This window comes from Drosophila guanche, unplaced genomic scaffold (assembly GCF_900245975.1).
Source record: "Drosophila guanche unplaced genomic scaffold, DGUA_6, whole genome shotgun sequence".
Classification (NCBI taxonomy): domain Eukaryota; kingdom Metazoa; phylum Arthropoda; class Insecta; order Diptera; family Drosophilidae; genus Drosophila; species Drosophila guanche.
Window position 1 is genome coordinate 2,782,481 of NW_022995751.1, and position 16,524 is coordinate 2,799,004.

The 16,524-nt window shown below is 45.1% G+C and overlaps 1 long non-coding RNA gene across 3 annotated transcripts; it reads right to left on the reverse strand.

Moving 5' to 3' along the window:
• Positions 1 to 829: 829 nt before the first annotated feature.
• On the reverse strand, positions 830 to 16,524 carry LOC117586937. Of its 3 annotated transcripts, XR_004574029.1 has the most exons (7): positions 16,072 to 16,524; positions 15,849 to 16,015; positions 11,520 to 11,996; positions 11,357 to 11,435; positions 1,245 to 1,534; positions 1,062 to 1,116; positions 830 to 1,002 (listed from the first exon to the last, which is right to left on the reverse strand). It is a non-coding gene; the product is annotated as an uncharacterized LOC117586937 (long non-coding RNA). The 3 variants fall into 3 exon arrangements; XR_004574030.1 differs by having other exon boundaries at positions 1,068 to 1,116; positions 11,357 to 11,996; XR_004574028.1 differs by having other exon boundaries at positions 11,357 to 11,996.

The window sequence follows — 16,524 nt, forward strand, 5'->3', positions numbered from 1 at the left end:
AAGCGAATATCCTTCAATAGTCCCATACTATTTTTGCTTGGAATTAACAATAGCTCCAGCTGGCCATTCCGATCTCTATCTGAGAATGAAAGTTTCTTGCAAAAATCATTTTTTCTCAATAAGAACATAATTTGATCCTTCAAGAATAGTCAAAGAATACGATTGATTGTCTCGACATCAGTATATCAGCAAAATTTCGTGCTTCATTAGGAATAATTCTTAGATAACTTATCAACCATTAAATACATGAGTGACAAAAGACGATGGCTGGCTCTCTAGTCATTATCCATATAAACTCTTCCTTGATTTGCTGTTCTCTCGTATTCATATTTGATTCCTTACACTGATACACTTCAGAAGCTTGTTCTTTTATCGAAAGAGTCCGTTTTTTCTTCTGATTCTAGTTGCGCTTACTGTCAGCTTTAGATAATAAGAATACTTGTTGATCCCATTACATAAATTCCTAAAAATATTTGGTTTTTACTGACAAGCTTGGCCTGAGCTCGAAAAGTGGTCTTGTACCTTGTAAGGACATCTCAGCGTTCGGTACGTGGATAGGCTGGTAGCTGGTTCCTGACTCATTTGTCTAAGAATTCTTATAGCAAGCGGTAACCCAGCCCCTCGGTAGAACAGGGAAATTTGCAAATTTAATAACTTACAATTAATATCATGAACATAGTAAAAATGTAATACTACATAAATACTTATGTACATACATTGCATACATTGTAATGCAGTAAATGCAGTGGAAAAATGTACAGAGCACGGAAATTTCATTCTGCACATATGTATGTACATGTAAATAATTATAATCTTCATATATCTTTATAAAAAATATTGGTGCATGTCTTTTTCTTATAGAGTAAAGTTCGTATTGCCAATCACGACTAGAAATATTCCAAATATTCAACTGCGTCTCTTAGTCTATTATTTTACTAAATAGGGTTTATTCTCGATCAATCCATCCATCCATCTCCTGTGCTCGGAACAGTTCCACACACTCTGAAATTGAAAGAACGAATTAGTGATATGCTCAGAAAAAAGTAGTCTCAAATTCATACTCAAACCATTTCGAAACCAGAACATTCCTTTATTGATGACGCGTCAGTTGGCAATCTGAAATAGTCAATATATTCAATCAAACAATTATCCAAAGTGTATTTTAACTGACAATACACGCCACTAAATTGCACTTTTCAGCGTTGCAAGTTTCTTGTTTTAAATATACTTACAAATATACTTACCTCCTACTCCTACTTCTCTCATACGAGAAGACATATCGTCTGGCGGGGCCCAGTGGAGACAGTCTGTCTGCTTTGACTACCTGTTGGATGTTGGATGTTGGATGCATACTATTGAAAGTGCTGAAGCTGGGTGCTGGACCGGCTCCGACTCATCCATCGGATAAGAATCTGACTCAATGGATTGAAAATGAATGAATCAATTTCATACCAAAGCCAAGAGTTTTTTTTTCTTTCCATTTTTGTCTTAATGTTGGAATTAAGAACGCATCGGCCTTTTGGCTTTTCCACATCTGAAATATCAAGAAGATTAACCGTAAGATAAAGAGTTTCCGGTCAAACAAAATAAATGACACAGTCAGATGAAGACAGTCGAGGAACGAAATATAGGTAGCACTGATGTACATGCTTTTAATGAGAATTTCAGCCATACAAAAGATCTTTCGGAATGCAGGTCTTGGAAGGGAAAGCTTGAGTCTAATAATTGAACGATTTAAATTTTAATACACATTTTTCCTAGGAAAGTTTCATTTATTATATGATTTACTATGCCATTTTTGATGGGATTTATCTGATAGTATTTCCTACATATTGCAACAGATCTGTGCTGGTATCGAACTTGGTCGAAATGTCGACTGTGGCATGGCACGATTTTCACGGACATGCCTGTACGATGCGGTGCTTTGCGGCATACATTTCAAAACAAAAGAACTCCTAAATGAAGGCCCCAAATGCATTGGAGATGTTGAACGGGCACACACAGCAAATAAACACGTCGGTTCCATACCATACGGTCCCCACACTTCAGTTCTCCCAGCTAATTAATGACGTTGCTCAGTTGGTTTCCCCCCCCGTTCCCACTCACTCGATCAGTCCAGGGCAGTTCAGGGCAGTCGGAAAGGCACTATAGAGGTCCCCTATGGAGTGATGCCATTTTAGTTTTCGTTTTTTTTCACCTTATTCTCGTACTTTGGGGACGATGCGACGGTGTCGTAAGTGAAGTGCCAATAAACACGTGATTTACTCAAGCTGTGATCAAGGGTAAGGGCAGAGGAAGAGCCTCTATCTGTAGCTGTGTGTGTGACAGTCAAAATCATGGGGCTTATCGCTTCCATCGGCCATCAAGATGCCGCTCATTAATTTTAAAATTAGGCGGGTTTTCAAGAAGAGCCAAGAAATGATGTCCTCCTATAGCTTAAGTCGAACTAAACTGGAAGTCTCGATCCATCCGTATCCCCCATTCCCATTCGCATCGCATCGCATCCCTCCTGCGCAGTCCAGAGTCCCGAGTCCCGAGTCCCAGAGTCAATGTTCCTACTCGATGCATTGCGACCGACCATGAGTGCATAAATTAATTAAGCCGCTCGGAATGGGAACGTGTCGACCTTTTGTCTGGCATCATTGTGGAAGAAGAGAAGGCAAAACCGCGCGATGGCGGCATGGCGGCTCTCTTGCCCCATGTCTCGGTTGGCCCTGTCCAGACCCCATTTGGTATTGGTGGACCCCCATTCGATGTGAGTGGTGCATGTGCCGGAGGACGCTGTAAATTAAAAGCCGACCAGCGCGGTCGTCCTTTATGCAGCTCCCAACCGACACTGGGGCTGAGTCATTTGCATTTTTGCCTACTGCCGGTCGGGGTCGGTCGGTTGGTCTGATTATGAAAGATGCTGCGTGGGTGATAAATGGTTGGTGTCAGTGTCTGTGTCTAGTGCCCACACCCCTCCATCAACGCCTTGCCTTGCGATTGTTGCATTTTCGAATATATAACACATTTTCCAACCCCATCGTCGGATGGCGGCGCTCGTTAACCCCTTGCTGGGCCAGTCGGTGGGAGATTAGCTGCCGTCCTGCCAAAATTTATCTGTGTTCATCCCTCTGCTCACTCGGGCACTGACAAGGGCCATGGACCAAAGCCAAAGGCAAAGCCAACATCAACATCAACATCAACACAAATCTAATAGATCCCGATTGAGATTTAATTATTTCACTTAATTTTCTGGCTGAATTGATGCGGCTGACTTTGTGCTTAACTTTCATGTCCGACGTCCTTTAACAAGTTAATGAAGCGAATAAATTTCTTGGCAATTATTTTGTGGATTGTTTTAATTGACCGAAAGACGTTTGGCTTCAAGACGGACCCAAGACCAGATACCCAGAGACCCAGAGACCCTTCTGCTGGCAGCAGTAGGAATCAAAGGATAAGGCGATAATTATCCCAGCTGGAGCTCGATAATTAACTAATTGGTTCAGACATTAAATCAGAAACTATGTAAAACCCAGAGTGAGTTATTCACCTGCCAGTCCAGGCCATTCAAGAGTGGTCTATTAATTTTTTTTCTAGCCATAAAAGCAAGTCCCAGGCGGGAGCGCCCATCATCAGCTGTGGCTCTAGTCTGTCCAGGAGGCAGCTCGAGGCTAGCGCCGGACTTTGTTTATGATGAGTGATTGTTATGAGTTGTCAAAAAGGCATGTGACCCGAGAAGGACTCGTATGTGGTGCAGACCAAGGGTGGCACTGGTGCCTGTGCCACGCTAAGCAGGAAATCCCGGCAGGATCTGTTAGAATATGCCGTCAACATATGCAAATGTACCTACACTTGTCTGCTGCTGCTGCTGGGGCGAGCTGTGGCGAGCTGTGGCTGCTGTGCTTTGAAGGTAAAGCCAGTAGACCACCGCGTGACACCGTGCTGCAGATATATATTTCAATAATTCCACCCTCGCCTCGCGCACACTCCAAGTGGCAAGTTGACGGAGCACACGGCGCTCGGCTGTCGACACCGCCCCTCGATAAGAATCAACCCTGTTTTTGGGGTGCTTCACTGCACCGAGAGTTTACTTTAATGTTTTGACAGTAAAATAAACATATCCCAAGTCCTGCTCTTGCTCTGCCAACGTAACATATGAGGAAAGCATGGGAATGGGAACGAGAATGGGTGCATGGGTGCGTGTCTTTGTGCAGGAGTAGCAGCCTGTTCTGCGTCGAGACTGAGGCCCAAAGCCCATAGTTGTCAAATATAATTCATCATTCCAGGGAAACATCAAAGCCAGGGAAGGGGCAGGGCAGGCTCACTCTGCTGAAGGCCACTGGGCATAAGTAAACACAAAGTCGCCAACAGCATCATTATCAGTTTTGGGCTTTTGCTTTGGGTGTTTTTGTGCTGGTCCTGGGCGTCTGGTCAAGTACGTCAAGTCAATGTCCTGAGTAGCGTCTGGCCAGGGGGTGGTCAAGAGGGGCCAAGCCAAGGGGGCAGACAACAAACAGTGCCGAGAATCTCTTGGCACATTCTCCTTACGGGGATTACTTTAAATTGAGCGACTGGTAGCCAGAGGCCCAACACTTTACTTTACCGCAGAGGGGCAGGGCCAGGGACTGGGACAGGGGCAAGGGCTGGCAGCAGAAACACTTTGGTCGAAAGATTCGCATGACGTCCTTTTAAATAATTAATGTCAATTAGGTGGAAAATCTAACTTTGGCCCCATCAGTGGAAAAAGGTACGAGTGCGGGAATCATTTGGAATCGGAATACACAGAACGGCAGGTAACTGGCGGGGACCGGGGCCCGGGGCCTGTCTGTCATAAATATTTTATAAGATCAATTACAAAGCACTTAACTTTCATGAATTTAATACGAAAGAAGTTGCTGCTGCCTCCTATCAATCTCCGCTGCTATATATAGCCAATGCCGAACAATCAACACTCGATACTCGACACTCGACACAGAAAGAGCAATCAGTTTTCCCTTGTAGCTATCTTCTATCCGTGGGACAAGTGTAAGCCGGAAAAATGCACACATATGCGCCACACGGACGCCCCTCGTATGTTTCTCCTTTTTTTGTTGTATTTTTGCTATGTCCTCGAGTCCTAGTCATAGTCCATCAGTATCGGCCAGGGGCAATCCATAGTAAATGGATAGCAGCAGCAGCGGCAGCAACCCCAAAAGTGCCACTTTGCTACCGTTCAAGCAACACCGTCGCGGGCGGGGGGTAGGAATACTGCCGTGATTTACTTCCCTTGGCATTCTCGGCAGTAAAGCAAAGTAAAATCCCAAATAAAATAAAATTAAATACGCATCAGGAGCACAAGTGCTTAAGGCCCGCGGCCAGGTCCTGTCCCAGTCCCGGTCTCAGTCCTTGTCCCTCGTCTGGCCAAGAAATCGAAGGAAGGTCCGTAGACGCTGATAAAAACAATATCAATACCCACTTGGCACGGCCACCGAGTGGCACAGAGGCACAAGCACAAGGCACTAAGCCCCCAGTATCGGATGAAGTTGGGCGCGTGCCGATGGCGGCACACACCACACTGAACTGAACTGAACTGAACTGAACTGAACTGAACTGAGTTCCCCCATTGATATTCATGGTCGATTTTGGTCTGGTATTCGGCATAAGCGAAAGCACAAAACAAAACGGAACATACATAAATAAATAAAATTTATGGCAGGCCCAGGCACAGTCCCAGCCAGCAACCTTTCCAATTGGATTGGGCTTTGATGTGTCGGATTATTTTCACTCCATTCGATTGTTTGATTTGAGCCAAAAGTGTATCAATCTTTAGCGCATATGTTTCCCCTCCAATCAATTTAGTTATCATTATTTGGGTGTGTTTTATGTGCATTTAATAAGCTGATTTAGGGTAATACTTCGCACAAGTAATTCGGACTAAAGTGGAAAGACTTACGGAAGTTAATAGAAGACAAGACAAAGAAATTAGTAGGTAATTAATACATGAAAATCTTAAACGAATAGGCTAGAAAACCAAGAGAAATATGCATAGAAAAACAGGGTAAACTGGGTAACCAAATTATAAAGTCTCAAAAAATAACTCCACGTAGAAGGATTGATTTCCAACTCCTGTGCCCCTTGGTATGCCCTGGTGTGCGCACACTTATTAAGGGTCGAAAGTCGTAAGAGCTCTAAAGTTTCTGTTTATCTAAATGCTGCATTGTATTTCTAAAATGTCCCAAGAGATTTTCTGAGGCGTTGAAGCGTGCCACCCCGGTTTTCGGGCCAACAAAATGCAGTGGTTTCCGGTTCGCCAGCGACCCAACCCGAGCCGTTCGTCCTGCCTGTGCTGGAGTGGGTGGTGGCAGTGGGAGTTAATTCGCCAAAGTCAGTAACCTCATCAAAGAACAGCTAGCTAACCGTCTGTCGGATGGGGCGTGCCATGGGTCGGGGGGTGTCGTCGTCGTCGTCGTCGTCGTCGTCTACGTCTACCATCGGCCACATTAAATTTGCGCCAAACGACGTGAGGCGCATATGTTTATGAGTCTCGTTGAGATTGAGTAGTGCCGGGGCATGCCCATGGTTAACCGAAAACGGAGCAGTACGCTTTCTGCATAAAAGCCTCATGGTCACCGTTCGTTCCTCTAGCCTGTAGCCTGTAGCCTGTAGCCTTCTGTAGTCCCTTTGCCTTTGCCTTTTGCCGTTCGCCGCACGCTGCCTGCTAATGGATTTCGTGGCTGCCGCTGCCGCTGCCACTGACGCTACCAATTGAAGGGTTAGGGTTGAGACCGCTTCGCAGCATGCTTTCAATTTACTTCCACTTCCATAGCCACTTCCACTTCCACTTCCACTTCCTCCTGCCGCTGCTCTGGCTGCTGCTGCTTTGCTGTGACTTACGCACCGTGAATGAATGCGCTGTTGGTGTGGTGCCTTGGCCGGGGGGGAAGCTTACCCGGGTCCAGGCTGAGGCCAGGCCAGGCCAGGCCAGGCCGGAGCATCAGGGGATGCCCTTCGGTGTATGCCGCCGGGCGGCTATTGGGGGTTTTTGGTGCACGCGACTTTCACACTAACGTAATAAAGAGCTCAACGACACTCAAATTGAATACGTCTCATGGTGCGAATGGCGTAATGATTTTCTATGTGGAACTCGATGCAGATAATGGTTGCGACACCCACGCTCCCACACCTCTCCCACTCTCTTATCCTCTCTCTCTCTCTCTCTCTTGGTAGATATTTCACCCCTCTTGATGGTCGCATCCGGATCCGGATCCGCACTCGCTCGCCCCCATTCGCAGCCACCCCACCACGTACGTCTGGTCTGCGCTGGGCTGGGCGTTTCGTTTTTGTTTTGTTTGCGTGGTGATAGAAATTAACCCCTCAATTGAGGTTGAATTTAATTTGGCGCAAAATGGCAAAGGGGGTGTTACTCTGACTTGTCTCTGTGTTGTCTCGGTGTGTGTTTGCAGTGTGGATGCTCACATCGCCGCTCAGTTTGTACAGTTGAAAATGATATCGCTGTTAACGCTAAAGGGCCATTGTCAAATTGTCTCTTATTAATTATGATGATGCGTGTGCCGCTCTCGAAGGGGTGGCATGGTGGCATGGTGTGGTGTGTGGAATGCAAATTTTCGGGCCTTGGGTCTGGGTTTGGGTCTGGGTCTGGCGTCTTTAACGTAATTTATTGCGTGATGCTCGCTGGCGGCGGGCTTAGAGTGAAAAGTTAAGACCAGCAGAGAGAGAGAGAGAGAGAGAGCAAAGTGGAAGGAGTTTTCTGTACAGCCGCTCTGCCTGGCAGGACACATGCAGATAAGGTGGGAGCTGCCACATGCCACACACTCCTGAATGAATTGACTTGCTTGGGTGCAAAACTATGCATGGGGGGGGGGGGGGCCAGCCACCCATGCAAAGTTTTGCTTAATTTACTCCAGACAATGGCAGCGCCCCAAACAATGGGCGCCACACAATGGCATAGAAGGAAGAAGCCTTTGGCCACCCACACCGTGATGACCAGTACCATTCGCTCCTCCATCCCCACTTTTAATTCCATTGAGAATGCAATTCGCCAACTGAAGTTTCAAAGGGGAATTTGGCATTAGAGTGGTGCGAAATAGCGTCTAGAAATCAGCCAAAGAGACTTAACTAAAACCGAATTATAGGCATAAAAGACAGCACTAATTCCCATCAGATTTTTATACTCCAATAAAGTCTGATTAGTAGTTCTCTTTTTTTCCTGTGCTCCCATCGGCTCCAATTTAAAAGCGCAATTAGTCACCGGATACTCTGGCAAACAAAAAAGAAGCCCAACAGACACCTGAGGTGTTGCACAGGGCGTTGCACATCTCGGCGTTAGCTGCGATGGCCCCTAAAGTGCCACAATTTATGCAGTCGCAGCAAGGCACAAAGCGCCTGCTGATCGCATTCGGCCTCTTGGAATCGCGTTTCATTCACGGACGATATTTCATTGCTTTATTAAGTTAATTTCATATATCACAACTGTGGGCGCCAGTCTCCCCACCATACGACTTGCAGAGGGGACATCTCCAGGCGAGATGACGGGAGGCTGGTGGATGGTGGCTGGATGTGGCGCGCAGCTTGAGCTCGTTACTTTGATGCATTTGGGGCGCGCGCATCGGTCAGGGCGCCGTTTATTTGTGGACAGACGCCTCTTGAACAACAGCGGGACATTACTCGTACTTCACGGGTGTCCCGCTCCCCTTTCCCCCCTTGGTCTTGCTGCCAAAACCGAACTTGTTATGTCCGCATAAAGTAGAGCTGGAGCTTGAGTCAGTTTTTGCTCTAGAATTCGCTAAGATAGCTCCTCTCAGAGTTCTCCCAAAAGTTCAAACTGCGCCCAATTGGCAACATCATTCAAATGATTCCCCCCACCTTGAAACATCGAACATTGGAGTGCCACAATGGCAGCAACGGCAACCGCCCATTAGCCACATGCGCGCCTGCGTGACACATCGACATCAATCAAAGTTTCACCCGTTCCTATGACTTATGGGGATTGGGGTTGGGGGGTCACACGAACCTGTAGAAACGACTCTGGCTCTGGGTTTGGGTTTGGGTCTAGGCGTGTGTAGTATTTTCTGTTTTGGCTATGGGTCTGACTGTCTGACTGTCTCGCTGTCTGTGCCTGCTGCGCCTCAAGCGCGTAAAAAGACATTTTGACAAATTCAAGTAGCGCCATCTACACTCGACTTTAATGGCTTTTATACTGCTTGTCACGATATTTCATCAGTCACAGGGGCCAGCCATTGCCCAACCAAGACCAACGACAACAGAATGGATTGACACACATGGAAGTGGCAGTCCGGAGGGCAGGGCAGGGGGACACAGTAGCGCGAATTTTATTTGATGTTATTTCCATTTGAAAATGAGTTATTGACACATGTAGCCACCCCCGAAGAACAGGACCAACGCGCAACCACAGAACCAGCGTCCTGCGTCCTTTCCCCATCTGGGCAAAATTTGGGGTAACATTGCGTGGGAGCGGCCTGGGCCAAAGAGAGCGCGCATAAATTTTGGTTGCCAAACACGGGGGGCTCCCCTTTTGTTTTCGTTAGCAGCGGCCCCCAGCCCCTATTACACACTTGCCTTGATTCAGGATCTGCGATTTTCTTTTTCCTTCCATGCCCATGCCCATTCCCCGTTTCCATTTCCCGATTTGATTTATTTTATTTGCTTTCCATGGCACCCGCAAGTGGTGCTGCCACGCCACTCTCCACCGCGCAGAATGCTTTATTAATATTGTAGGCGTAGCTAGTAACGTGTGTGGCAGGGGCAGGGATATGGCCCCGGATTCATTATATTCCCACAAACAATGCCACGCAGAGAGCGGTTAATCAAATATCCCTTAATACGATAGTTATACTACGAGGAGCAGGAGGAGGAGGAGTAAGCAGACATAAGTTATAACTGGGAAATTTGGGGGGGTGTGCGGTTTGTTTTCTGTGCAAATAGTTTCGCTTGTTTAACTAATTGTGAGATTTTCTGGGTCTAATCACTCAAACAACAACACATTTCGATGGTCCAAAGACTTAGGAAGTTCTTCGTAGATTTTTAGAGCAAAAAGTAATAAGTTGAGAGTGAATTTTCGTAGGTTTAACTACGAAATTAAATTGTCATTCAACTTTTCCAGCATTTCTGCAGTGTCCTGCCCTTAAAGTTGAATGCTTTGTTCTATTGACTAAGACTTTGCAAATAGTTAGATGACTGATTGATGAAGTACATACAAAAACATACAAACATAAATCCAATACATAGACGAACGAACGAACGAATGAATGACGAAGCTGAATGCGTACGGGGACTTGTATGCCACATTAGATATTCATACGCATCCCAACTCAGCTTCAGGGAGCAATGGAGATGGAACGATGAATGTCCTGGTGCCTGTAGCCTGTATCCTGTATCCTTGGTGCCGCCCAGCCACTGTTGCTGTCTGATAAATCACATATTTTCGCTGATCAAATCAATCTAATTGACATCACTCAAAATGATGGCGAAAAAAGTTTCCACATTCATTCTTGGCAAAAAATGCGAATAAATGAGTTCGAATGGGGGACTCGTTCCCTCAAGCCCGTGGCCCGCCCCCAGGCACTGTTTTGGCTTAATGGTGGCTCTGTTTCGCCCCCTTGTGGTGCGTCTGCGTTGCTCCCCCACTCACTCCATGCCATGCCCCAAGTTGCCTATGCGGTAAAGCAGCGTGATTTATTTTCATTCCGATGCCACACACACACACACACACACTCTGCCACCCAAATTCGACGCTCCGTCATCCTGACATTCGAATTGAAATGCAAATTCTGACGAATGTGCGCTGGTTACGCCGCCCGGATGGAACACGGATGGCGGAACCCGGGTCGCTGGAGAGGATGCCGAACGACGACGGATTGACTGACGAATGACTCCCGGCAGTGTGTAGCGACAGTAGGCGGTAAATGAGTGCTCGCTAGCCATGTGTGTTCGTTACTTACAGGAGTAGGAGGAGTAGGAGGAGTAGGAGTAGGAGCAGGAGCCAGCCAGCACACATGTGCGAATACATCAGCCACAGAGTACATATGTACTCCGTTTGGGTATGTGCGTGTATCATTTCCCATGCATCCCATGCCAGGTTGAATTCAATAGCACACATCTCATTTACTTTCGCATCATTATTTTGTATACCTAAGATGTTTCCAGCAGCGAATCCAATCGATTATTGAGAGCTCAGACCCCAAGCAGGGCTAACACTTTAAGCTGGGATTTAAAGGGAGTTAAAGGGAGTCTCTTAATAACTTCGAACCCAAAGCCAGAGTAACCCTTTCAGTAGTGATGTTCAGTGTTTGTTAATTACACCACACAATGGCAGACATATGTGGGAGAAATGTATGTACATGAAAGTACTCACCCAGACAAAGTTCTGCACTAGATTCATCCTTTTTGCATCTAATGAAAGCGCCGGCCAGCTTCATAAGTTGATTCAGCATCTGCGAAATATATGCATGTCTGTAGATTTATCTTCTTTTTTTGTTGTTGTTAAAACAAAGTCTGTTGCCAGAGAGTGCGCCTACTTAAAGCCCGAGCGGGGCCCATCCACACATGAGAGCTCTTCTATCAGCCAGGACTTCGACGTCCTAGTAGTACGTGGTGTCGGCCAGCATGTAAATGCTGCTTACAGGCGCACAGACAATATTAACAATTCCCCGCAACTTGGATGACACTGTGTCCTACGTATACATGTGTCTGGCCCTGGCTATGGCTGTGGCTCTGCCTCTGGGTCGTATGTGGTACGGCGAACATTCAGATATTATATGCACATAAAGTGCTCCTTTCCTTGCCATTCCTTCAACTGCAGTCGAGCGGAGGCGGAGGCGTAGTAGGCCAACCCTTCCCGTTGCTCGGTTGGCATGTTTGTCCTCGTCGTCGTCGTCGTCGTCGTCGACGCCTACCCCTTGTATACGTTAACAACTGTATCCCTTGTGTGCTGTCGGCGATGTCCTCTTTGATGCCCTGTAGCACATGCAAGCGGTACGTGTCCTTAAAGCATCCTAAAAGTATACCACAATATTTGTAAATTCTACAAGGATTTATATTATAATTGACATTCTGGTTAGGTCAACGTTTACGCGTGTAAATTGCATTATTATTCAATAAATATTATTAAAACTATTCAGTTAATATTATTCATATAAAATCTAGAAATTCTCTGGCCCATCTCTAGTGTCCACACATGCCCCGAGCATGCCCCTTGTGTGTGTGCGATCCTTGGACTGTTGCCGTGTCAGTGTCGTCGTCCCGGCGGTCCAGTTCAGTCTGGAGTCTCGCTGGTGGAGGCAAAAGTAAGTTGTTCAAGTGGCAGCTTAATTCGCATAAAATGAAAACACGCTGTCTACATTGTTCCTACAACTTTTCGAGTTTTTTATAGCCCTTAAAATGGCTGCTAGACAAAGGCTTAACAAACGGTTACGTTGCTATATGTGTGTACAATCTATGTACAATACATAGAGCTCTTCGCTCTTTATTATTGTCTGTGGCTGTGTCTATGTTTGGGGCAAGTGCCCCTTTGAAGTTCAGGTATCTTGAATTTGAAATGCCAACTACTCGTATATTAGTGTGTACAACAGGCTCATTAAATGGTCAAAGTTGTGTGTATTCTCGCTTGATATAAACATTAAACGGTTCATAAATTACGAAATGTTTTAGTCTAAAATATATTAAAAATTATGCAGTTATGGCGAAAACACTGGCTCTCAACGAAATAGTCTTACGAATGATTTTCTATTATTATTTATAGCACCAAACCCACACAAAGAACAATCCTGTGGATTCACTTTATTTCCAAGCAGAAGTCTAGCCAATTTTCATTGGGATTTACTGATTCGCGACGTGAATATTGGATATGACCTCTTTTAATTTTGTTTTCCTCTTCGGCGACAGCCTCAAAAGGGGAAATCGATAAATGCAAATACATTTTTATTGTTAACATTTAAATAAAAGGTTGCACTTCATGGACGACAGTACACAATGTAAAAAGGGGGCAACTGGAGTGGAGTGGAGTGTTGCCACCTCCGATAAACCAACAGTCACATGAAAGCAGAATCACATTTTTTTTTCACATTTTAAAAAATTCAATATTCTTCATCCGCCTACGCCAGACGAACTTTGCGGTCCCTTCCCCTCCACCTGACCAGCAGCAGGACATGAGAGGTGATTGAATTTAATTCTGGCAAATAGCCGACTACAGCACATGCTGCATTTAGGGCAGAAAATTAAGGAGTTCAAACTGAAACACTTCTCTAACTTTCAGCGCTATTATGTGTTATATTTTGTATACAACTTGTGTGGATATTCATGTAAAGGCTGATAATATAGACATTATATAGGAATTTGGCTAGAAAAAATGGACTTCCTGCAATTGGAGTCTGGTATTTTATAATAACAGTAGGGGGCTCTGATGTGGCTGTGGCAGCCACAAAAAGCGTGCCAACCGAATGAGCAGCTTAATCGCTGTCACGAACACTTAAAACAACAGTGTAGGGAACGCTCCCGTGAATGAGGTTCATTCCTTAAAAAAGAGAGAAACAAAATAAACCTGTTTCTCAGCTGATCTTTCCTTTCCTTTTTTTGTTTTGTCGGTTTTGTCAGTGAGTGACACTGCTGGTCGGTTTTAATTAAAATTGTACGCTCTTGTAAGAGACGCGAGACTCATCGAAGTACGAGCAATATTTAAAGGTGCAAACACACTCCGATGTTTCCAATTTAAATAGTATAATTTCCCCCTTATGAGAATCAATGTTAGACTAGTTTTTCCTTACTGCTTTAATTGTGAGAAGGGTTTGAAAGCTGTTTTTATTTTGATAAATATGTTCATGTACAAATTTGCAAACTTTCGCAATAATTTACACTCTTAATCAGGTTTGTTTAAAAGAAATGAGCAAGTGCGTGCCGCTGTTCATAAAAATGCACTTCGCTGAAAGTATTGTTGCTGGAAAAATAAAACTTCACAGCACATCACAGTGCGATGTGTAGGAAAAGGATGGATGGAAAATTCTATTTCAGCTGAACACGAAACCTCCGAGTGTGTTGCATGTTAACAGACTGGGGCGGCTCCTCTGATTTGAGGTGGAATATTCATATTTCGCATATTTAAGATACGCAAAAACTGACCCAAAATCAACCACTTGGCTGCGGGAAATTGGATTTATTTTCTAGCATTAAAAAGTTTTAATGGGAGGAGCCCATTTCAATTAGTTTTCTTGCTGATGTTTCCAAGGAAAAACAATCAATCGACTATGTAATATACGAGCATGGCAGTTCCCACACCCAAAAGCAGGCAATGACCCTTCATGTAGGTCCAACTTCTTGCACCACTGCACTTGGTTGCAATCCGGCCGGTCGGTCGGTGGTTGCATGTGGCCAGACCGAGGCCCAGGCCCAGGCCCAGGCCCGTTGCAGAGATCTGCGGTGTTGCAGTTGCAGTTTAGCGGTTATATTCAGCATAAATGAATATGTAATTTATTTTTATTATGGTGCAAATTGCGAATTGAATTGTTTTTAATTATTCCATACTTCGTCGGCTGCTGCCGCCAATTTTTCTTAACCGCAGACTACCGCAGCCTACCCAGCCGTTGACTAGCGCTAATACAATGCAATCGAACACGCCTTATGCCATGACTATTTGTAATAGAAAAACAAATAGAAATTATGTCTTATTTAAGACACCAAATAACTATTCACAGTGGCAAAAGGAAAGAGCTTGGCAAGAGAAATGGCAAATATCGGCAGGTTTTATCGACATTCATGTGACTTGTGGTGTGTGTGGTGTGCACTTAACACATACTTTAACTTAATACATTTTATGGGCTACTTCGTGGAGTACTGTGGCAACAGTGTATGCTAATTTTTAGCTTACGTGTGCGCTTCAGAAGATATTATTTCGTTCTCTGCCTTTTCATTCTGACCATAACAAGACGGTGAGTGGCTGCCGCTTCCTCGCCGGCTGCGGCTTTCTTGAACTAATTAAAAATTCCAGCGCTGCAATTGCAAAAATTGGTCCCTTATCGGTTGTATCATCGACGCCACGAACGAACTCTTTCTTATACACACATATATAGTACGGAGTCGAGTACGAGTCGAGTTTGATGCGCTGATGAATAACTGCCTAGACTAAGGGTGGCCGAGAGGCGGCGGCGAGGAACAAAAAAAAAATGAAAAAAGTACATTTATGAATATGATTATTTAGCTCATGATAATTTTTTTCGCTTGCTTCTTTTTTTTCTCTTTGCTGTTGCATTATTTTTGCAAAAGCGACGGAGGCGTTTTGCGAAACAATTTCTGTTTATGGTCCCAGACACGCGACGCGACGATACTAGCCTGGTCTTCCATCATAACATTAACAGGAGAAAACTCTTGGGAGCTGGAGAAGGTCTGTGCAAAAACCCATTGAATGGAACTGCCTCACTTTTTTTCTATACTCCAAATCAATTCAATAGCGGCAGAATACTTGTGTTTACTCGTTAAGTTCTGACTGCAAAGCGCAGACGAACGCAGTTACAAATTTGAGTGGATTATTTTGGCAGAAAAGTGGGGCTGAAATATGTACATATATTCAAGTTGAGAACTCGAGAAAGCGGTGAAAAATAAAAAATTGCATACTAATTTTCATATTTATTGGAAATAAAATAAATTAAATCTGGAAAAATATGAAAATATTTAATTTAAACATCAAAATATTTGCTTTAAGTATGAAATATTATTTAATCAAATATTTTAATATCAAACGAATGCAAGTGCACGTGCAACCCATTGATTCTTAGTCATTTTTTCTATGCCTTAATTAGCATTATAAATGTCTCTGCGTACAACTGAAATTTCTTGGCCATAGGCAACAAATTATTTACCTGACAATTTTCAAGACGCGACTGTAAACAGTCTTCTTCTGGCCAGTAGTGTTGGGTGCGGGGTTGCCGGGCTGCAAAGTCCATGCTGACGGGTCACTTGTAATGCTTCCAAAAACTCGTACACGAGGGAGGTCGAAGCGTTATGCCACAGCACTGCCGCTGGGACGCTGAAAAGCACGTGACAGTAAACTTTAACACTCAAATAGTTTTTGTTGCGTAGTACTTTGTCACTTTGTGGCAGCAGCGGGCAACGGGCAGTGGCTTGGACAAAGGTGAATGCTTGAAGCCATCAGTCGCTGGTAGGTAAACATGTCGAGAACCTAATGGCAGAGACCTGAGGGCCTTGGGGCCTTGGCCCAATCAGGGGCACGCACTTTTCGATTCACATGCTACATACGATATCTATCACTTCCTCCTGTTGTCAGTCCACAATCGAAGACGAAGACGAAGCTGAAGACGACACCACATCCATCCCACCCTGCCGCCAGGCAACCTGTTCCGTGCGCCCGCCCGCCGACTGGGGTCGCTCGCCTGCCGCATGTCGCCTGCTGCCTGTGCCTTTGCCTTTGCCTGTGCCTTGCGCGCCCACTCTCGTCCATGATGTGCGCATTACCGAGCTCGAGAGCATACTAGTCGTGTTGCATGTTCGCGCTCGCTCGCTGTGCCGCACTTAGAG